The 24,119-nt window shown below is 39.4% G+C and overlaps 1 protein-coding gene and 1 long non-coding RNA gene across 6 annotated transcripts in view; one reads left to right on the top strand and one right to left on the bottom strand.

Moving 5' to 3' along the window:
• Window positions 1–2,170, bottom strand: part of CNKSR2 (connector enhancer of kinase suppressor of Ras 2) — a 240,891-nt gene extending 238,721 nt beyond the window's left edge. The window contains exon 1 of the mRNA XM_081909170.1: window positions 2,050–2,170. The gene's annotated coding sequence lies outside the window, so the exon portion shown is untranslated. The remainder of the gene's footprint in view (window positions 1–2,049) is intronic.
• Window positions 1,468–23,782, top strand: LOC309368874. Of its 5 annotated transcripts, XR_014167932.1 has the most exons (6): window positions 2,381–2,472; window positions 8,626–8,855; window positions 15,578–15,699; window positions 19,732–19,845; window positions 20,808–20,982; window positions 23,498–23,782. It is a non-coding gene; the product is annotated as an uncharacterized lncRNA (long non-coding RNA). The 5 variants fall into 5 exon arrangements; XR_014167934.1 differs by lacking the exons at window positions 20,808–20,982; window positions 23,498–23,782 and adding an exon at window positions 1,468–1,540 and having other exon boundaries at window positions 2,343–2,472; window positions 19,732–20,495; XR_014167933.1 differs by lacking the exon at window positions 23,498–23,782 and having other exon boundaries at window positions 2,338–2,472; window positions 20,808–21,527.
• The last annotated feature ends 337 nt before the right edge of the window (window positions 23,783–24,119 follow it).

Below are 24,119 nucleotides of genomic sequence, written 5' to 3'. Positions count from 1 at the left end.
GATGTCTGTGCGTCCCGGCAGTCCTGGCCAGACTGGGGAAGGGGCGTCACTCATGTGGCTTGCCAGGTTTCAAGCAGGGTAACTTTCCCAGCCCTAACCAGAGATGCTGGGTGTAGAACCCGGGACCTTCTGCATGCAAAGCAAATGCTCTACTACTCCAGTGTAGAAAGAACCCTTGAATTATAGAGATCAGGATCAAACTAGATGTTCCACTACCCATATTTTTTTTCTTTTTCCATTTACAAAAATGGAAGTCGTAGAAATCCAAATCAGGACAGTAGCATGGGGGCTGGAGAGTTTAGCTCTTTTTCATGTGCCATTTTCTCACTGAGTTTACAAGCCCATACTTTTATCCAACAGGGACAAACAGAAGATTGGGGGGGGTGATTTTTGTGGGGAAACAGAACAGTGGAGAAAAGGGTTAGGCCCTTGTGCCATGGTTAGATGAGGAAAGGTCAGCCGCTTTTGTAAAACCAAAATAAGTTTATACCTGAAGTCTCAAAATAAATCAGAGAAAATAAACCTTATAATTATTATCTAGAGTTACTATATTTCAGTTATTAGCTCTGGTCAAGTATTCTTTGGCATATATTTTTTTGAGTTCATTGCCTTTTTTAAAACCGATAGCTAAGTTACTTCTGTTACACAGCTTGGGGTTTGTTTTCTTTAAGCGATGACCTCCTTAATAAACAGTACCAGAAAACAATAAATTACCCTACCTTAGCTTCTGATTCTTGACTTATTGTAGCAAGGTCTTAATATATATAAAATAATATATATATAATAATCTGCCTTGTCTCTATTTTTATATGTCTTTAGCTTTATTTCTTTTTGCCTTTCTGTTTGGAAGATTTCAGGGAACCTTTCCAAATCTGCATCCATACAGCCTGAGTCAACATTTTCACTCTTGATGCCTCAAGCAAGAGTAGATCATACTGCTCCACAAGGAAACAGAGATGGAAAGATTTGTGTCTGTCAGCAACTTCTTTCCTGTGACTGAATCTACCATGCCATAAGGATCAGAAATATGTAATGATTTGGAGTCTGAATATGAAGAATTGTCAGTGAACATCATTGAAAAATAATCATTTTTGGCTACAAAAATATAACTTTTAAATGAAATGTGAGAGAGAGAGAGAAGAGAGAAAGCATTCCAATCTATTATAATCTAATCATTAAATCCCATCATTTTAAAAGCCCCATAATGAGCAATACAGCGGTACCTCAGGTTAAGAACTTAATTCGTTCTGGAGGTCCGTTCTTAACCTGAAACTGTTCTTAAACTGAGGTACCACTTTAGCTAATGGGGCCTCCTGATGCCAGCGTGCCAGCACCGTGCGATTTCTGTTCCCATCCTGAAGCAAAGTTCTTAACCTGAGGTAATATTTCTGGGTTAGCGGAGGCTGTAACCTGAAGTGTCTGTAACCCGAGGTACCACTGTATATTGGCTGATATATCCACTGTGACCATACCTGAATGCAGATGTCTTGGCCACAGTTATCCATGCTCTGGGAACCTCTATGCGCTGCCACTAAGTGAAGTGAGTTGGATGGCTAACAGGGAGGCTGGCTAATGTGCTTAATGGTAAATAGGCTGGCCAAGGGACACAGCACCATTCACAAGGTGGCTGCTCCAAGGCTGGGGAGTTTTGTGTCAGCCACCAACAAGAGCAGGCAGCAAGACAAAATCTCCCAACGCAAACAGCTTCTGATATTATTATTATTATTATTATTATTATTATTATTATTATGCGCCCTTTCAGAGCCCTCACAAGTCTTTCTCTGGTTGCAAGCTAAATCCGTCACTCACATGACTACCACATGCCCCTTCCTTAGCATTTTCCTTTTATGTAGCGGCTGGAGAACTTGTAGGAAGCTCAGAATAAATCAACTTGGGACACACACACCCCAAAAAGAAAACACACCTTCCAAGGCAATTCTGAAGCCTCAGGCCTAGCCCACTTCACCTTGGGCTGCTTTGGACTCGAGGCACCTCATAATCAAAGGCAGCCCAATATCTCAGAAGAGGTATTTTCACAGGTATACTTACCTAATATTTTCCCTTATTTGTGGTGTTTTTGTAGCCCACTGGTTTATATTGCTTTAATGATTCTGCACTTGCTCAGTAAGGCGGCTGAAGCCCATAAACAGCCAGTTACCTCAGTGCGATTAGGATGGCGTCCTGCTTTCTCCTCTCGGCAATTCTCTAAGCCCTTTTAAAAATGGATTAGGAGTGAGGCTTCCCTTAAAGTTTCAAAATGAGTCACGGATTTCCTTGTCCGTTTATACTGTTTTATATTATAAAAGACTGTAAGTTAGTTTCTGGGTTGCTGTCTCTGTCAGCCATTTTGAGAAGAACGCTGTGGAGCTGAGGTGAAATAAGAAGACCCTTTTCCCTCGTGAGCCAATGAAAGACCAAACTTCACGGAGAGGTTTCTTCAGGGAGAGCCTGAAGAAAACAGACTTCTGAGAGGTTGGTGTTGCATTTTACTGTTTTGTGATTTTTTTTAATTTATTTTTTGTAAATTGTATCAAAATTGTCAGCTCTATAAGCTCCCTAATCACATTTTATGTGTGATTAATATGGAATACCGTTCCTCTTGGATACTTTAAAATCATATGCTGTTTGTCTCTGTATAAGTCCTTTATTCTGAGTCCCTCCCGAGTCCCTGAATAAAGAACTCTGAATGTTTATTTTAGAAATAGTAAAAATCTTACAAAAGAGTTACATCTGCCCCTCTGTACAGTTCTGGGTTTCTCTCACAGGCATAGGGCTTCGTCTATTCAGGCAGTAAACTTTTCTGGACATTTGAACTGTGCCCATGCAGAATGCAGAGGAAGTAGTGCTAGAGGACACACTTCCAAAAAGATTTCTTAGCAACCGCTTACACTAAACTCCATGAAGTAGCTCCAAAAGTAGACAATGCATTAAATGTGTGACTGTACCTAATATGCCTAGTTTTTTTTAATATTAAAAGCAACCACAGGAGGCCTGGTCAGGAAGATTTGGAGTTTTAACTATTGGTGCTGATAGCAGCTTCTCTTTTTATATATATATATAATTTTTTATTAAGATTTTTTCATACAAATACATATTTAACAAACAAAATAAATTTTATAACATCTTTTCATTCTACTTTGGACTCCCTCACGCCTCCTGCTTCCACTTGCATCATTAAAAAAAGAATTTTTCCAAGCAAATTATCGTTTTGTTTAAAATCTTAAATCCAATAATTTAGGTTAAACTCTAATATAAAATATAATTTGATGGTAGACAGTTGTTTCTACTCTGGCATCTTTGTTAGCATTCAGCCAAATTACAGTACTTTTGTAGATAAATCTTGAATTTCTTCCAGTCTTCTTCAACCCTCTCCTCTCCCAGGTCGTGGATTCTGCCAGTCATCTCGGCTGGTTGCATATAGTCCATCAGCTGCATCTGATAGCAGCTTCTCTCACAGAACAGAACAAATAGCTTTGGGGGATTTTTTTTTTGTCAAGATTGGTGATGGTGGTAGGTTTAAAAACCCCACTCCTTGCATGCTGAGTGGCCCCTCCTCCTCCAAAGTTCTTCTTTTATTTTAAATAACTAGACACATTAAATGCAATTGGATATTTAATATGCTTTCTAGTTTGGCCCAGTGTTGAAGCAATGTCTTAAAGAAACTGGAATCAACCCACAGTAAAAGACTCTGTGTTCTTAAAACTTTCTGTTCCCTCTACAAAGAAACCATTGGGAGATGGAGACAAATCCACAAGAGAACAAGTGTTCTCATGAATTTCTTACTGCATCCCCATGGCAGCAAGCATTCAGTGACTTTGAGACAGGAGTCAAGTCTATCCAGCAGCATCTCACACCATCTGCTATGATACTGCTGGTTCTGCTTCATTTACGTTGTCTCCTCTGCCTTCCATCTGAGTCCTGATTTTTTTTTATTTGACTCTTTCTGCTTGAGTTCATGTTTTAGAAACTGTAACGGTTCCTAGGATCACTTTTTCTGTTTCCTCACACACTTGTTATGGCTTTAATTAAAATTTGATTTTAGAATTTAGCCTCTCGCAAACACAGAGATTCCCCCTAACCATGACAGCTTCTTTTCTTTGCCATCTCCTTTTGTTATGGTCAGCAAAGAGTGATTCCATTTCTCAGAACAAGAAAAGCATCAGCAATGGGAGAAAGATGAAAGTTGCAAAATAGCCCACAGACAAACTAATGAAGATGTGATGATAGATGCGTATAGCAAGTGCAAATCACATGAAATAATAGCAATTCTCTGATGGAGAAAATAATAATTTCATAAAACTATCATTTTGATTATTCCATTTTCTTTTGAGCCTATGGCCTAGCTAAATTGAAAAGGCCTGTATCTGCCTACCTTTTACGGCACAGAAAATAAGTGTTTTCAGGTACAGTGCTTTATGTAGTGAATGTCCATTCTGGAACACTGAAAAGATAAAACTGTTAGACTCTATGGTGGCCATTCTATGCATGAAAAAAGCATCGGCTAAGCATGGCAATTGTGATTAATTTTGAATTGTTTTGTAGCTTGATAAAAGAGGCTATTGGGAGACATTTAGTGAATAGGAAAATTAGTCAAAGTTCTAAAAGAAAGACACTGAAAAATTATTATATGTAATCTCATGATATTATGATGAGGGCTGATCTGGAGAGCTAAATGATTTTGATTGGTTTAGGATTGTATTATTTGGTTGCAACTGTTAAGATTGCTGTGATTCTTGTGAAATCAAATCACATATGTAATCTGGAAGTGTTGAAGGAACATTGCTTTGGGTGTGGTTCTTTGCAGTCTTTTTATTGAGACTATATTTAAATAAAGGTCTATCTTTCCCCTTTGAGCCTGTGTTCTTTTCTTTTGGATTTCTGGGAGGGATACCTCCAGTCTAGGAACCCCTTTTAAGTTTCTTCAGCATCTCATTACATTATAGCAGACGTCGCCAGTGATGCCTGACTTACATGATGTTGGACTACAACTCATATCAGCCCCAACTGGCATGGTCAACACTCATGGACAATGGGAGTTGTAATCTATGAACATCTGGAAATCACTACATTGGTTCGCACTGCGTTACAGCTAGTCCTTGGACTGGATGCCATGAACCTGAGAGGAGCTGTTGGAGACAGGCATGGTCAGACTATCATATTCCAGTTTAATGAGGAATATTTAGTTACCAGTTTTGGAACAAGCCAGGATCTTAAACCAGCTTCAACTGTGGTTTAAGATCCTGGTTTGTTCCAAAGCTGGCACCCATATTTTCCCAGTTTGTATGATACGGGAAACTTCCTGGATTATTGACACATTCCATAAAGTGAGAAGGGGAAAAGGCTTTGTATGCAGGTGAAATGCTTGCTTGTGCATTGGTTTATTAAACTAAGATAGAGTAGCTGGAAAGCAGCCATAGTCTAGCATCCAAAGAGCTATTTTAGAGTAGCTCATGTTCAGTGGAATTTGATGAGCAGACACTCCCATGCTATATTACAAACTGTTATTTGGAACTCCTCTAGATTTGCATGCTGCTGTTAAGGAAACAAAAGTCCAAAGTACTCTTGGGAATTTGTATGTACTTAATCTGCTTTGGATCTTGAACATAGACTGTAATCCAAAACATAGGCATAAATTTTACTGCATATGAAAAAAAAGATGCTTCAAAGCAGACTGATAATCTATCTTGATTATGATGATGTCAAGAGTTCTAATTCTCCTTCAAGATCCAGCTTTAGGGTTTTTATTATGTGCATCATTATTTATTTCTAATGACCCACAAATGGAACAGAGAATCTTATTAATTGTCAAGATAATCTATATAAGATTTCCTTTTGTTGCTTCTGTTATATTGGCTAATCATTAAGCCATTTGTGGGAGCATTAAAAAGGGAACATAAACATTATTCTTATTTCTCCTCTTAAGTGCCACATTTACATGTTTTTGGGTTTTCACTTTGTTTCTGCTAAACTGGCAACTACTGTGATGTATGTTAAGCCCATGGTCCACCTATACTTGATAGAAATCATTAGCTTTCAATTAGATATGCACATAATTATATGTTCCAACTTATGGACCTGTACGTTCGCATGCATTTATGGTATAATTAGCACTTCTGGCAAATTTGTAGAAAGAGAGAGCATTTGACGCTCTGGCACAGAAAGGGTCTCTCTCCCTTAATGAGGCTTGTTGTTGTGTATTCCCTTAGGGAAAGATTCTTTAAGAAATACCAGCTTATTTTATCCATTCTTTTGGTGGTTTCTAATGTTTCCAGTTAGGGGTACTGAACAACCAATGTGCTAGGTACTGCAAAGTAAAAAATAAATAAATACGCAGTTGTCAAAATTACACAGCTGTCTACATAGAACTGGAGTAGAGGACACAGATTGACAGCCATTTAGAGCCTCCTGTCAACCAGAAGTCAACCAGAAGTGTTAAGTTGTGGGTAAACATATCAGACGACACAGCGATTCTTCAAACAGCTCTTTATTTGTAAACTGGAACAGAACTGAACAGCAAACAGCTTAGCCGGCCTGCTTTTATAGGCAGCCGGCTGTCAACATTGTAGCAACAACAACCCAGGGTTTCCCGCCTAAAGTAACTAACGTGGACCTGAGTGAAAACTACAGTGGTACCTCGGGTTACATACGCTTCAGGTTACATATGCTTCAGGTTACAGACTCCACTAACCCAGAAATAGTACCTCGGGTTAAGAACTTTGCTTCAGGATGAGAACAGAAATTGTGCAGTGGCAGTGCGGTGGCAGCAGGAGGCCCCATTAGCTAAAGTGGTGCTTCAGGTTAAGAACAGTTTCAGGTTAAGAACAGACCTCCAGAACAAATTAGGTACTTAACCCGAGGTACCACTGTATATACACGATACTCCTGGTGGCCAGGGTGAGAACTTCAATACATAACAAGAAGGTTATGGAGAAACAGTAATTGGGTAGATTAACATAGTGGGACTTCAAGAGGACCTGGAATCTGGTAAAGAGTATTAGAGAGCACAGGATAGCATGACAGAAGGCCAGAAACAGGAGGGAGGGAGAGACACAGGAGATTAGCTATCACGGACCAAAGACACCAGGAAACGTTGAAGCAGAATGAGGGAATATATATTTGTACTTACTTTTGTAATTACCACCAAGTTGTTTCCTCAGAAATGGCTCCCATGCTGCAGTGATCATGTATAGATTTTTAAAAATTATTTATTGGGACTCCAGATCATGTGTGAGAGCAGTTCTAAGGGAACCTGGTGCTTGTGTCGGCAGTACTCACAATGCTGGCAACTTGCAGAATTCTTTAGTGGCTTTAGCTACAAAATCCATTAAAAAAAAATCTAGTTAGATGCACTCTCCAGTACTTCTTAAACTTTCTCATGGAACTACAATTCCTAGCACCCTTAACAAATTACTGTTTCCTAGATCGAGTGCCGGGGGGAGGGGACCAACCATGTGCTTTAAATATACAGTGTGTAAGAGGCCACAATAAACTTGTTTTTGTAGCTAGTGATGCAATAACTCCTCCCCCAAAATTAGCAAAATTCCTTTTTTACAAGTTCAATTTTCAAATAATTCTAAATTAAAACAACAGAATAAATGTCAGCATTCAAACTTGGGGGGGCTGTCTTCTTTACTTCCATTTCTATAGAACTCCAATCACAAAACTGTCAGAGATAGCTTATTAGGTACTTTAAATAGACAGTTGATGAATAGCCCACACCCCACAGCGTAATTACAGGCTATATTAAGAAGACAAGGAATTTAAATTGGTATAGCTAAGACTACACACTACAAAATGCCAAATCAAATAAGTCTTTATTTTGTATGTCTGTCCTGCCTTCTCAGCCTTGCTTCCTCTATTTTGTATGGAAAGAAGAGGCAAACTGTGGCCTAGATTCAACTAACACAGCATACTAGTGGAAACCAGCACCAGATCTCCAGCTAGAACAGAAGGGCTCCCCCCGCCCAGCTCCCCAAATCTGCTCTGGAGGGTTAGGAGACAAGCAGAAATGCTTGTGCTGGCGGAACAATAAGAAGAGTGTGACGTTGAATTCCTCCCTATGTTTAAAATCAGAAATCTTCGATTGTCCCTTTATCTTATAAAAACAGCTTGTTTTATCCTCCCCAAGTTCAACCAAAGATACAGCCACACTTGGGGGCACTGGAGACTGTTGCGCACACACAACAGACTGCTGCTTTAATCACTGCAGTCATCTCCATAGTTCAGGCATTAGAAAGGTGGAATCAAATTAAACTGATAGTGAAGTGGCTGGTAGGAAGCCTGCATATAGAACCATAGGTGACAGGACTTCTAAAAATCCATTGAAATCCATTTATTTCAAAATGGCAATAAGGCACATGCTTAAAATGTGATAACTGGTCCTTTGCTCTTCCTTTTTTTTTAATGAAAGCTGTCATTTGAAGAACACTAAATTCCCATGTTGCATGGTGTGGTCCTCAAATTACAGGCTAAACATAGCCCTGACTACTATGTATATAAAGTCCTAAGCACTGTATAGAATACATTAATATTCTAAGCTTTGGTTAAGATACTCAGGTACAGAGTACATCAACTATTAAAAGCACATCATGTGTCTTTAACATCACTTTTCTCTACTTTTACAAGATGACCAGGAAAGGTTCCAGTTTCAGCAGTAAACTGAAGGCAGGCTTTATGTTGTGGTTGTAGTTACAATTGTAGAGAAAAGAAATCTGAGCTAAATCTCAGACTTGCTGCTTGTGGCCTCCATCGTCTGTAAAGGATAAGCCATGTGCTGACTAACTTCACTTCTGGATCTCCACTGTTCCTGGCCCTTAACCAGAGCATGGCTCATGCTAGCGAACTGTGAACAGAATGTGAGTAAAACTCTTACTGTTTTTTTCAAGAAGACTGTGTTGTGTTATTCGTATTTTAAGAGGGAAATATAGGGGAAATTTACCAGGAAGGTTCTAGTCTGGACAAGTCAGACTGGATTGCTTAATTAAAAGACTCTAGCGAGTCATCAACTTGCTTCCAATAAGTTGCAAAGGGAATGTGCTCTGCTGTTTGCTCGCTAGTGTGAGAGAGGAGGGATAATAGCAAAACAATATATCCTCTCCAACCTTCCTAATCATTCCCACAGCAGTGAGATATTAACTCAGAAACACAGCTTCTTAAGTAGGAGCTAAGGTGAGAGTGTACAAAAGCAGGCATGATAGCAGGTTCGTGAGACAAGACCAAGGTCAAACAGTGAAATAGTCCAAGGGTAGGCAGGATTCCAAGAACAAAGTCTTAACAGATGTACTGGGTCAGTCAGGATAAATTAAAAAAAAAACAACAGCTTGTAAAGTTCCAGCAACTAACAGCAACTGGAAGCTTTTGTAGCCTAGGTCCATCCAGGCCCAGCTACAACTGGTCAGCCCAGCCTTCTAGGTCTCTTCCAGGTCTCTTACTCCCAAGGGGTCCTCAGTCCCTCTGGGTCCTCAGCTACAGCTAAACCTGGCCTCCTGAGGCTGGAGGTATCTGGGATAGAGCTGGAGAGCAGGTGTTCCATAAAGTTTTCAGACTTCATGACCTCAGGGATTTCATCTGATGAAGAGTCTTAGGCTTAGGGCTGAATCAGGCATCACACTCTGACATAGAACCAGCACTTGCACTTTGTTCACCTTTTCTAGACATTTCCTGGAACTAACAATAATGTAGTACTGCATTATATAATCCTGGCAAGGTGCACATCTGTATTACAGTCAAAAGTATAGCTCCTCTTCCTTCATAACATGCAGAAGTATGAATTATGACTTCCTTAGCAATATCTTTTATAACTGTTCAGTGATTTTTCATTTTGGCACCAGCGCTAACATTCTCTGAAACAAACATCTGAATAATAAACATCCACAAAAACATGATGTAGTCTGTCATATTTTTAAAAATCTGATTGAAACAGGTGCAGTCAAATATTGTCAACACTTCCCACTATCTTGTTCCTAAGACAACTTCAGTACCCTCTACATTTGGTAGATGTAAGTAAAGTTCTAAAAGAAAAGGTGTTCTCTACATCCAATTGAAGTCAGTGGCGAAATTCCCATTGATTTGAATAGAGCTGGATTACACCCAATGCTACTTTAGAACAGTTTAAATTAAATTAGCTATATTTTTAGCATTTACAAACAATGATGTGTGTGTGTTTTAAAAGCCACACATATAAAAAGGCAAACTAAAATATAAATTATGTGAGAAGACTCATTTCAAATACACTTAAACAGAAGTATTAAAATCAGTGAGGTTTAGAGCCAATTCTTCTAACCACTTTCGGGTTGTTTTCAAATGCATGGTAATATTTTCATTTCACTGGAAATTGAAATGACACCACCATTAATCAAGCTCCTGATTATACTCACTACTGAAAACAATGGCTATGATCCAGCCCTTTTGTACATGAAAAGTGAAGGGAGGGTGGGAAGAAGGAACAGGCTGGGATGGGTTATTTCTAGTTATCTATATTGTCCCTGTGACAGTGCCCTACAATATACCACACCTCAGACACATTCTGTGATTCACACCAATGTGCAGAGCTAATCCTAGTCCTGGTGTGAATCACCAGCAAGGGGGAGAAACTGGCTTGTTCTGTGTGCCCACCTACAGAAGGAGGACAGGAGTTACAGAGCATCAGGCATTGTTAACTGCAAGCTGGTCTATTTATCACAGGGATCAACAATTATGTAGTGAGTTTCCTGCACACCCTTGGCCATATATTTAGTATAGCTTACTCACATGAGCTAGGATCTTCATGTTTCCCATTCCAAATCCACAGCAGAGTTGTTTACCAATTGGAGTGAGAAAGTTCATTGCATGATAACCACAATTCACACAGTAAATTGTACAGTTTGAGTTGCTAATCTTGGTAGTGGATGGTAACTCTAGAATGGCTCTGAACTTTCCCCTTTACAGTGGTACCTCGGGTTACATACGCTTCAGGTTACAGACTCTGCTAACCCAGAAATAGTGCTTAAGGTTAAGAACTTTGCTTCAGGATGAGAACAGAAATCGTGCTCCGGCGGTGCGGCAGCAGCAGGAGGCCCCATTAGCTAATGTGGTGCTTCAGGTTAAGAACAGTTTCAGGTTAAGTATGGACCTCTGGAACGAATTAAGTACTTAACCCAAGGTACCACTGTACTCTCCTTTATTTGTCCTTCACTTGCTGGGTTCAGGTGAGGATTCTGCATACTCTGAATGACTGAATTGACCTCCACACATTCAGCAGAACTGCTATAAAGAGCCCATGCACAAACAACTTGCACTGCTCAGTGGTCAGGGACAGACACAGCTGATGAGATCCTGATACTTTCTGCACACATTTAGGGTCTGTGGAATCATAGTATGAACAGAACTTTCCTGTCATCTGCTTGTTTCTGTATCATGCTCTCAGTGAGCCCGGATTCAATTGTAACACCATTCTTTTTCAAGCATTTGTGGTGGCACAATAAGGAGGTGGATAGAAGGCGATGCATTGAGCTGACTGGGTATATATAGAGGGTAGGACTAGAACCAGTGGGTGGAAATTTCAGGGAAACAAATTTCAGTTAAACATTAGAAGACACTTCTGAATGGTTACCAGCTACTTCCTCCCTCCTTCTTCGGATATCTTTTAAACAGAGGCTTAATGGCGAGCTTGCAGGGATAGTGTTGCATTCTGCATTGTAGAACCTATATTGAGAAAGGGGCTGGAGTAGATGACCTCTTAAGATTCCTTCAACCTCTTATTCTGTTTGCATTCAAGTATTAGGGACAAATGCATATACTCCATTTGATGAATATTGCAGCAGCCTCTGTCATCTCAATTGCAGATGTCAGAAAATAGCATGTTTATAATATCCCACTTCTGAGGAAAATACAGCGTTGGCTGTTTGAAAATGTTTACACTGAAGTTATGTTAACTGTGAAATCAAAAGACAGGCTTAGGAATTTGGGTGTGTGTATTTAAAACTACTCTTAAAGGCATCCTTTTTGGGAAATAAATGAGATGGGCAATTGGATTGGGGGAAAGTAAGGCACAGTGAAGAAATAAATAGCATGCATCGTTAAAGCCAAGACCATAAAATCAAAATGCATAGAATTTTTTTTAATGGTCCAGTGTGAAGGGAAATCATGCTTTATATCTGAAAAATACTTAGACTGCAATGTTAGCTGCATACAAACAGCTTTTAGTAGGCTAGGCCCACTAATGAAATTCTGCCTTTGGATGATGAGCCTCAGATGGATGAAGCACACTTCTTACATCTCCTGCATAGTGAATTACATACCTTAGGTTCCCCTTCCCCAGCTTGCATCTTCTACAGAAACAAGCCCATATTTATATTCTAAAATTACTTCCACACCTACACATCCCGTTCTAGCTAGGATCATACCTGCATCCATGTGAAACTGCATTCTTTAACAAGTACTGTGCGTGATTTCCAAGTCTGGTTCTGCTGCTAGACCTGTACATATTTAATGTTGAAAAAAGATGTAGTTTCGCTCAGTTGACCAGAGATAGGAGAAGAGAGCTAGATTTAGAGGTGTCTCCCACACTCCCCATCAAATTGCTGATCAGTATAATTTATAGCTTATTTACTACTACTACTACTACTACTAATAATAATAATAATAATAATTAATAATATATATCTCAAACATAATAAAGCAGTGGTTTTCTGAATTCCTTGAATAGTAACAATACAATCCTTGTAACATTTGGTTAACAGCAGAGATGAGGCATGATGTCACTGAGCTGCAAAGCAGAGGGAGAGAAAGGAGGGCATTCCATTGGCTCTGCTAAGAGGCCAGTTGCTTTAGGTTCTTTCTCAGCTGTTACCTAGTAGATGCCATTCCCTCAAGCATGCTTCAGTAGATGGAGAGTTATGAAACAAGGCCATTCCACTGAATGGCTCTGCTGAGACCAGTTCCCTTTGCCTCTTTATTTACCTGAACAGTTCACGTTGCACCTGGTCTCATTAGATCTTTAAAAAGTTATGCCTGAGTTTGCTTTTGGTTTTCATCCTCCTTCTCCATCCCCCTTTTTTGTGCCTTATAGCTATGGGGACAGGCACAGTTTTATTTATGTGTAAGCCAGTCTCTGAACTTTTTTGACTGAAAGGTGGGGTAAAAATGCTTTAATTTATTTAAAGAAAATTCTAACGTGTTTCCCTGTCCCTGCTTTACTTCATTGGTTATTGCTTAGAAGGACAAGAGAATTGCTAGGCATGACAGCTTTGTAACACATGTCTATTTAACAAAGCGTTGCAGGAAGATGAAGGGAGGAGATCTAGTTTTTCAATAGCCACTCATTCCCACTGAGAACTATTTTTAGCTGGAACCAAATCTGCGTTACTATGCACCATGTAAAAGATAAAAGTGGCACCACCATGCTAAAATAGCTCACAAATTTGTCTCTTTAGGGGTAAGTGGGGGTCAGGTCTAATGAATATTGATCATGCTGCAATAAACTGAAAAATACCATGTCATGAAACAACTTAGGAGGTATTCCCCTGAGGTCAATTTAACATTTTACAGCTGTCTTTTTTAAGACCGCCTTAAATTCTGTGGCATTACTCTCCTAATACACACCCCTATTCTCTCTCTCAGGTGGAAAAATTAATTCTACAATTGATTAGCTAAATCAATGAATATGAGAAACACAGCAAAGCAATGGCCTAATTCTTACTAAGCTGAATCTTTCTCTGGCCTATTCAGACTTCATGTGGAGATTTACATAATAGAATCCTCCCTCATAAAAAACCATTTTTAAAGTCTAGCATACTTTGATAGTACATGTATGCTGGCAGGAGGATAATGGGATCCTGACTACACTTCCAGCAACATTGCACCATAATTTAATATACGGTAGCTCTGAATACCAGCAGCTGTGGAACTCTCCAGCAGGGGGAGTGCTGTTGCGCTCATGTCCAATACAGATAAGCCTTTGATCTGATTCAACATATGATTCGTATGTTTTATGCACTAGGGTAGTGCTATTTTTTGCACAAAATATCATTCAGTCTTGTGATATCCCATCTGAAATAGTACAACTGGGATACAGGCTTGCCACCTCAGTGAGAACAAGGCCATTATATCTGCCTTACTTTAGCTGAGAAATCCATATTTTCACATTTTACTTTAAATAGCTTTAAAAAGAAAAATGTGTATTGAGCAACATTATTTCTGAAGTCTAAACACAAGGGGGGAAATCCCTGAAAGACCAGAACACTAAGAGTCAAAGCTAGGGTTACTAACTGTTCCTGTAACTTTTAGAATTATTTTATCTACATATATTAACATATTATAATGATTAACACCATGCTGTAAAAAGCTTCACCTACTTATTCCTGTGAAAACAGCTGCTGTTAAATGTATAGGAGCAAAACAGATTGTGTTTTTTAGTGAGTTTTCTAATTGTGGCAGAATTTTACTATTCCAATACCTTTATTGTTTAGTGCTGTACAACAAACACTTAATTCACTGCTGCAAAAGCAATATCCTGTTTGCCTTAGGCAAATGAATCTATGTTGATTTTTAAAAACAGATAACACGATTAGAAATCTGAAAATAAATTGTTTCAGTTTATGAATTTTCTAATATATATTACAAACAAATACAGTGGCCTGTTTTTATTACAAGAGTGTTTTCTTTGGATTTTATTTAAATATAGCTACCGTAGTTACCTCTTGCTCAGATGTATGAACTTAAACCTTCACACTGCTACCATGACTCATTTTATGAGTGGGCTGGTAGCATGCAGGGACCCTGAAGCAGCAGCATCTATACATCAATTTCAGGCTTTTTTCTTGTTCTAGACAGAGCTCTCAAATCTGTTCCCTTAGGAAAATTAAGAAAGGATTTCATCAGTGCAATAGATAGAAGTCATTTGCAAAAAGTTCAGAGTCTTTCCTACAAGCTGGCGTTATTTAAATTCAACATCCTCCTGCATATCCCTGAGAACAAAAAAGTTTAAATCTGTGAAAATGCAATAACAGGATTTGGAAAGACTGAATAAGTAATGCACAAATGAAACTCATAATAAGGAGCATAAATCTGGATGCATTTGCAGGATAAAGTCTGGCAACAGGTCCAGGCAGAAAGAAGCACAGTATAAAAGACAGAGGATGAAACCAGAAACAGTGTTATGACAGCATGAGAATCTTGGTCTTAGGATCATAGGTTTGAGCCCCATGTTGGGCAAAAGATTCCTGCATTGCAAGGGTTGGTCTAGATGACCCTTGTGGTGCCTTCCAACTCTACAATTCTATGATAGCTCAAGCTGTTGAGTAAAAGGAATTGAAGTGTAAGCATGATGAACTCAAGCTTGAGAGTCTGCACCACAAGAGTGAATTGAAAATCCCATGTCAAATAAAATACTTTAAGCAGAAGGATTACCCACAGGATAAAATGGGAGCCCAGGATGATACGACATGAGCACTTCCATTTTAGGAAATGATGCATGTAGAGATCCAGGCTCTGCCTAGAGAATAAGGTAAAGATAAGACTGTAAAGGCTTTGACAACGTGACATCTAATAATTTGGAGGAGGGTGGCAAGTTCCTGACACATTTGGTTTTCCTCTCCAGAACAGCCTTGAAGCAGATATTGTTCTAAAGTGATGAAACCACTCTACTAATCTCAAAGAACAGCAAAATATTCATTCAACTAGTACAGAAGATGAAATACTACATAGAAGCTTCTGTATAAGGTTTGTTTTTTAACACTTAAAAGTACTAAATGTAAAATATGCTTTTCAGAACTGAGACTTCCTCTAATCTCTTTATAGCTGAAAACAAGTATTTTTTGATAGACTTTTTTGAGTCCTATCTTTTAGTTAAGAGTGCCCTCTGGTGAAGAGATGAAAAGTCAGGGAAAGATAATCTTAAAATAAATTAGCAAAGAATGGTTCAGCAAAATCTAGATTTTTTGTTGTTGTTGCATTCATGTGTGAAAGTATTTTAGGCAATTCCCCTCCCCATGAAGTCCCTAAACAGCCTATATTATGGTCTGTTTTACAGATGCTCTTGCCTCATGCCTATAGCTTGGCATGCATTTGAGGTGGGTGTCAAAAAGCAATAAGTGAGCAAATCAATTAGGTTTGTACATAGTACCAAATCACAGTTAGAACAAGTTGTGTGGGCAAAACCAGGGTTTCATATCATGTTTTGCTGCTGGAAAACAAATTATGGTTAGATAACTGGTTCGGTCATTCACATACTCATTTGCTGTAAGAGCACTAGTACCTTTCTTTTCTTGTCCCACAACAAAAATCAAGCACTCTATCCACCCAGGATATATGGAATTTAGCTCCAAATCTGTGCATTTGCCAGAATAGGCCTTGCCATTCACACTCATGCTTACTTCACACAAAAAATGACACCAAAGATTCCACGGTCCTAATTGCAGTGTAAGACTCCAGCCAGTGTCAGTTGCAGTTCTCAGTGGAGCTTCTTGCATCCCAAAGATGCATGTACTCTCAAGAGTGCAACAACGATAGAACAGCCCTAACCCTCAAATGTCTGTATACAGTGCTCTATTTTCTTTATTATTCTAAGGGTACATCAACTTGGAGTTTGCCATCACCTAACAGCAGCTTGAGGAATGAGGATGAATGAGTATGCTGTGAGTTATTGCAGCCCTACTGAAACTCCTGCCTACCATTTCTTCATTGCAAAAGGTTAACACATATTAGTTGGTGCTTTAGTGTCCAGTAATTTACTGGGGCACTAAATCAGTAGTCATCTTATCGATAGTCAAAGGCCCATCACATTCCGTTTTTCTACATTGTGCAACTTTATATGACAATGCCACCACCTGCTGACAGTTATATGAGCTGATTCTTGGAGTGTCCTATGCTCATTCCATGGACCACTAGTATGAAGCCCTGCTCAGACACAGCAGTTGTTTGTCAAATGTTTTTAACAAGCATTTATATTTGCTGGCACACAGCCAGTAAGTTGCAGCATTGTGCCCTGAAAGTATCTCTTCATTCTCCCCAGGAGAAAGATTTGCCACTGCAAAAAAGCACTCAAAATTAAATAAACGAAGAAACCATATAGGAAGGCCAAGTGAAAAGCACAGTTAAGGTAGAAACAGATGTAGTAAAGATGAAGAGCAAGGACAAAAAATGGATTTGGATTAAATGTAGAAGGCTGAAACAGAATAATTGAAACAGAAAAAGAACAGATATTAGTGAAATTATGACCTCCAGTCTTTAAAAAAAAATGTAACTCAGTGACTCAACACGACATCAGTTTTGTAAGGTTTGTGTTTTTGTCTATATACAACTAACAGAAAATTAATTTTATGAAAGAAGGCAGAACTGTGAAATAATAATGGTAGAAAATATAGAAAAATCCAGTTTGAATTTAAAATATTTAATACAAAAAGTTTGAATTAAACAGTGATGGTACATAGCATTGATCATCTGTCATATTCAGATTCCACATTGGTAATCTGCAGAATTCCTTTTGACAATGTTTTGTTCATCTGTTACACTACCAGATGGGGGGCAGGGGATGGCAGGTTGGCAAATAGCTGAAAAGGTGACAGCAGGGAGGTAGCTTTTTCCTTTTGTCCTTTGAGAATGATAGAAATACAAAGGCACACAATGGATTAAGAAAAATATCAAAACAAAACTGCTTTTATTCACCTTGCTGCAGGCAAAATGACAAACATGGGGAGAGATTTAGCTAAAATGAAAAGAGGCAAAAGATCAACTGGCCCCATTTAATCATTGAAATACAAAGATCCTCAGAAGTACTCCAGTAATTCTCAGCAGCCTTACTCTTGTTATCAGGTGAACCATGAATTTCTGGTAGTTCCCTGCAGCAATAGTGAATTTAGTACAGAGATGATAACGCTGAAAGCTCATTTCTCAAACATATTGCTCCTTGTATTCCAACGCTAGTATATATAATATCTAGAATGGAAAGTACTGTAGTGCTTTGTTTATAACAAAGTGAATCCTGTGATTCCTTCTAACAGATAAAATATCTTTTATCGCTTGGGCAGAGGAGAAAACATGGGGAAAGGCACATCAGTAATTATTAAAGGTAGTTTTCAGGCATATGGCTGATTTTCTTTGAGCCTAGCTACACATTACATACAAGGTTACCCTAATTCAGCTTTCCAAATCAGAGGAATCTTTTTTGCATATTACGGTACCTCTCAAAAGCAGGGGATCCAAAAATAGCCCAATGAGGACTAAGTATTCTTAGAGGGCACAGAATGCTGACTGAAGGTGGGGACAGAAAACTATAGGGTCTCAAACAGAAGCACTCCAGGCTCCTACACTTTGTTGCAGGTTTCTCTTCCACTCTTTAAGTGGAGGGGCTGAAATGCATTTTTCCCCATGGACCACCTATAATTTGGTAACTCTCAACATCAAATTAAAGTCAGTTGGTTTAAATATTGGCTAGTTTACTCACAATCCACTGAGATGAGGAAAAGCTAGTTAAGAGTTGTAACTAATGTTCGCAAGCAGAGACAGGGAACAGAAGGTGTTTGTGCAAGGAAAGTGCTTGTTTTTAACACAGAGGCAGAGTGAAAACACATACAGTATTTGTATTCTTTGTTTGTGCAACAAGAGGATTGTAGAACATACCTTATATAGAAAATCCTGCTCAGAGGGAAACTGTTCCTGAATTATGTGTGTGAGAAGACAAGACACTGCAGTTTTTCAGTGGTAAAGATACCCTGCACATTCTTCGACCCTAGTATTGAAAACCAACAGCTGAACTCAGTCATCTGACTACACCCTATACCTTTAAAGCACATTCAAAATAAAGTGTTCCCTCAAAGAATTCTGGGCACTGTAGTTTGTTAATGGTTGCTGAGAACTATAACCCTGAGATGGGAGATGTGTGTACTCAGAGAAATCTTTGTATACATTAAATAGGAAAGGGGAAACAGACAAGGAAAGAGTACCCTCTTTCTCTAACCAGCTACTCCTTGCTGTGTGGAAGGAGCTATGGGACCTAAGTTCAGACCATGGTAGGATGAATGAGAGTGGGAAATGCTGGGGCTCCAAATATTATTTGGTGCCCCAAGTGCAGTGCCTCAAGCCCACCACATTACAGTGGTACCTCAGGTTACATATGCTTCAGGTTACATATGCTTCAGGTTACAGACTCCTCTAACCCAGAAATAGTACCTTGGGTTAAGAACTTTGCTTCAGGATGAGAACAGAAATCGTGCTCTGGTGGCCTGGTAGCAGCAGGAGGCCCCATTAGCTAAAGTGATGCTTCAGGTTAAGAACATTTTCAGGTTAAGAACGGACCTCCGGAACAAATTAAGTACTTAACCCGAGGTACCACTGTACTTGAAAGGAAGAAGGGGAAACAGCAAGTGGCAACTTAATAGAATGTATTACATTCTTGAGCTAGGACTTACCTAATAGGAAAGGGGAGGGGAAAGAGGAACAGCTTGGGTAGGTGTGATTTAAAGTGTTCCTAAGCAACAGAAGAGAATACAGTGGATGGAGTTAGACATAGCAAGCTCTCAGACGTGTATGGCTTCACAATCCTGGGATACGTCCATAGGCCTCATTTACACACCCTGGCAGTGCTGCTGCTGAGTAAATGTTCTGGGGGAGGGGAGAAAGCAACAACTGCTCTTTATTCCATGGTGGTGTTCTCTGAATGTTTCCTTTTTACTCCCTCTTGGTAATAAAGGGCTATGTATGTAATAAAGGTTTACTCCCTCTCGGTGTAATTTTCTATTCTTTCTCTTTCTTCAGATCTCTTCAAAACCACACTATGGCTGCTCCAAAAGAGCAAAAAGGGCTGCCTCCCTGGCATTCCATAGGGGTTTTACACAAGAATAAGGAGAGAAAGCTTGGTGGCTGGTCGAGGTGTGTGTGTGTGAGAGGGGGGGGGGCTATATCCTGGAAGGAAAAATAATTGATTTATTGTGTGAATAAAAGCAAATGTTTGTTTTCTCTTGTTCTAGTTTGCTGATAATGGAGGTGACGTAAGTGTTTAATGTCTAAAGGAAGAAGTGTTGAATTTTTAATTCACATGGGAGCTGTGCTTAATTCTGCAAGCCCAGGCTCCCAATTCAGCATGGAGAAGCTATGATTATTTAGTGATTAGTAGAAAGCTTATGAATAAAGCATTGCTATTTAATATTTCTGCTTAAAAATACTGTGCTAAGAATTCATCAACTAATCTTAAGCTAGTCACCCATTACTGTGCCTTGATGTTTCTTAGTTGTAAAGTTAGGCTGGCATTTTTGGAACAGAATAAATTTGAAGTGGACACGATTGGCTCTTAAATGAGCGAAACCATTTCCGCAAAAATCAGGAATTGGCTCCTTTGTGAACCAATAGAAATTTGACAGCTTGAAGCAAGATAATTGTTTCCTTCCCGCTTCATTTATGCTCACATCTGAGTTAGGCTAAGAAATCGTGACCAGTCCAAGATCACACAGTCACTTTCATAGCTGAGTGTGAATTCAATGCAAATGCAGTTTCTGTAGTTTCTTTAAGTTCAACTTAACAAATCATAACAAAAAAAAATTTCTTCCAGTAGCACCTTAAAGACCAACTAAGTTAGTTCTTGGTATGAGCTTTCGTGTGCATGCACACTTCTTCAGATACACTTTTTTTTTTTGACTATGGCAGACCAACACGGCTACCTATCTGTAACTTAACAAATCATAAAGTACTTGAAACAAAATGAGTTACTATTTGTTTTTTAGTGGCTAGAAATTGTTAATACAATCAGATGAAAAACACTAGTGCATCCAAGCATATTTTGAATATGAAGGTCAGTCTTCCCCACAATGATAAGGTGCATTTATATTATGTTATAGGCTTGATTATTGTAACTCACTCTACGTGGGGCTGCCCTTGAAACTGACCCAGAAACTCCAGCGGGTGCAGAATGCCGTGGCGAGACTCCTCACGGGGTCCTCACCGTGGGAGCACATTCATCCGGTGCTATACCAGCTGCACTGGCTCCCAGTGGAGTAAAGGATTAGGTTTAAGGTACTGGTTTTAACCTTTAAAGCCCTATACGGCCTAGGACCCTTGTACCTACGGGACCATCTCTCCTGGTATGCCCCACGGAGGACCTTAAGGTCTGCAAATAATAACACCCTGAAGAGCCCAGGCCCCAGGGACATTAGACTGGCCTTGACCAGAGCCAGGGCCTTTTTGGCCATGGCCCCAGCCTGGTGGAATGCTCTATTACAAGAGACCAGGGCCCTGCGAGATTTGACATCTTTCTGCAGGGCCTGCAAGACAGAGCTGTTCCGCCAGGCCTTTGGTCGGGGTTCAGTCTGATTCTTTTCTTTCTGTATAAGAACAAGCATTAAATAGGCCTCCTAGCCCGCTCACAGGTTCTTTATAAGACCAGTGGTAACTGTTGGCCCTGGAGAATATTAACCACTCTCAATTTTACTTGTGGACTGCCATCTGTTCAGATTTTAATTTGCTCTGAACTAATTTTAAGATGTATTTTAATTAATTGATTGCCTGTTTTTAAGTTCTTTGTATACTGTGTTAGTTTTATGGTGTTAACCGCCCTGAGCCCGGCTCCGGCTGGGGTAGAAATAATTTTTTATTATTATTATTATTATTATTATTATTATTATTATTATTATTATTATTTCTAAATTTGTATATAGAAATTACCATATTTAAATTAGTGTCCTTTTTGTTCTCTTTCGGCTGATGTATAAACAACCATCCTAAGAGAAAAAGTAAAGTCCCTGACAGCACCTTCTTAGATGAAAGGAAACTAATAATGAGTAAGCTTGAAATAACCCTCAATAGTCCACAGCTGGCCATAAAGTCCAAATGACAGAAAGAGCAAGATGTAAATTACATTCAACATTTCTTTATTCAAAATGTTCCCGGCTATCTTCAGTTCTCTAGGCAGCTTGCAATATATTATTTTAAAAAAATATGTAAAGCAAACATCAGTACAGAAACACAACACAATTTTATCAGGTGCAAAATAGCAGCCTACATGATTAGCCACTCTTAACAGTGTTTAAGTGCTTTGGACCTGTCCCCTAGGCCAAAACCAAGTGGCAGCTGACTAGCTTGTCTTTGGTTGCACATAGTACCACAGTTTTTCAGAAGCCTTTAGTACTTGAATTATTTAGTGGGCAGAGGGGAGTTAATAGGGCCCATGATGAAATTCATAAGCTCCCCTTAGTTTCAATTTTAGCCAAATCATGCCCCCATAGCCTTAAAAGGCTTCTAAAAGGTAAGAGGGGCAGGGTCCTTTCAGTGCCATGGTTAAGCGGGATTTGGGTTCCTGGTGAAAGCTCAGGTCCCACATACATGTTTAATAAAGGCTTACAAAAAAGCTTGGCTCACTTGAAGAAATAGCCCCAAAGTGGTTCTGAAAATGCTTTTTAAAAATGTACAGGAATCTTTCCCCTATTTTGAAACATTAAATTTTCCAATGATTGGGGTGCCCCCTTGAGTATTCTATGTTCATTACAGCTTCATGATAACTGGTGGTGTTTACCTGAAGCTTTGAAAAGTATGCTAATAGAACACCAATATAAACTAATAATATTGCAGCATTTTGAATAATACATGAAAAGGGAATAGTGGGAGGAGTGATTGAAGTTAAATATATTGTACTGTATACCTAATGTTGTGTTTAAAATAAAGAAAACATTTATTCTGAAGAAAGTTGTGGGAGATACAGTTCAAATTTACATTTCATTTGCATCCCCACATCTCAATCTATTTCAGTCTGGTTTCAGGCCCTGTTTTAGCACTGAAAGCGGCTTCATTGTTCAGATTAATTACCTCTTTTTGAAAAGAGACTGGGGGAATACAGCCCCCTTGGTTCTCCTTGGTCTCACAGCAGCTTTTGACAGCATTGACCATGATGTCCTTCTGGAACAGTGGGTCCCCAGATGTTGTTGGACTACAACTCCCATCATCCCTGAGCTCTGGCCTTGCTAGCTAGGGATTATGGGAGTTTAGTCCCAAAACATCTGGGGACCCAAGGTTGAGAAAGGCTGTTGGAACAAAGGCTGTGGCAGTAGGAGATACTGTATTATAGTTAAAATTTTAAAATGTGATGATAAGTCATTGTTTTCAGTGCTTTTAGATTTAATATTCTTAAACATATTTAGCTGGTTTTAATTGCTTTGAAATGATTTAGATGTGTTTTTAATCTTCTAATTTAAAATCTTTAATCATCTAATTGGGGTGTTCCTTCTGGCGTGGTTTGTCTACCTTTGGTCTGCACCCAGAACTCAGCTCTCAAACCTTGGGAAACAGCTTTCACTGGCTGGCTAAATCAGGTAGCCGATGGATTCTTCACCTTTGGTGAAGTAGGGACTTTCCCTGCATGCAAATACAGGCTCCAGTGGATTGAGAGGACAAGACCAGTAGTGGGTCCAATGAACAAGAAGGCAGTTTCTGCATGTGCTGTAGAGGGAAGTGGGAGGCAGATGGGGCTTGTCAACCTGGGAAAGTAGGCTGTCTAGGAGAAGGAAAACTCTGATTCTAAGCCTCCATTGCCTTGCAGGATATCTTTGGGAGAAGAAAAGGCTAAGGAGTAAACCCTATACAAATCTGGATTGGAGTCTCTAAGATGGTTGGATGGCACTTTGTATGCCGCAATCCAGCAACTCCTGCAGCCAAGTTGGTGCCAAACGTATTGCTCTGCTTTACTTTGAACCACATCAGTGAGGCCGAGAGATGGGCCTTGCTGTCTGGGCAGCCCAGGACCTTCATACACAGTGCCCAGGCTTGTACACTGTGGAAAGATACTTTGGTGCTGATAATGTAGCAGTTTGACTTTCCCGATGCACACTCCATTGTCTCTTGAGACAGAGAGATACCAACAACAATCTTCTAATTGTATTGTTTTCACATTTTATTGTTTGTTGCCTGAGGCTTCCTTTGAAAGGAAGGGTGGGACAGAAAATTAATTAATTAATCAATCTTAAAGTTAAATCCAATGAGATTGCTAACAAAAACCCATCATTACTGCACCACCTGCAGCATCAGGGTACGTAGACGTCATACCCAGTTTCTAGCAGTGGATACCTGTTGCAAAATTCTAACTCTTCATAAAAGGACACACTTGGTATATCACATGTAAATGAAGAAAGGTGTACCAGGCCATCTCATGGTCACCTACCTGG

Source organism: Podarcis melisellensis (assembly GCF_964234715.1).
Source record: "Podarcis melisellensis genome assembly, chromosome: 4".
Classification (NCBI taxonomy): Eukaryota; Metazoa; Chordata; class Lepidosauria; order Squamata; family Lacertidae; genus Podarcis; species Podarcis melisellensis.
Note: the sequence above shows the minus strand (reverse complement) of the source record. Positions and strands in the feature narration are given on the sequence as shown.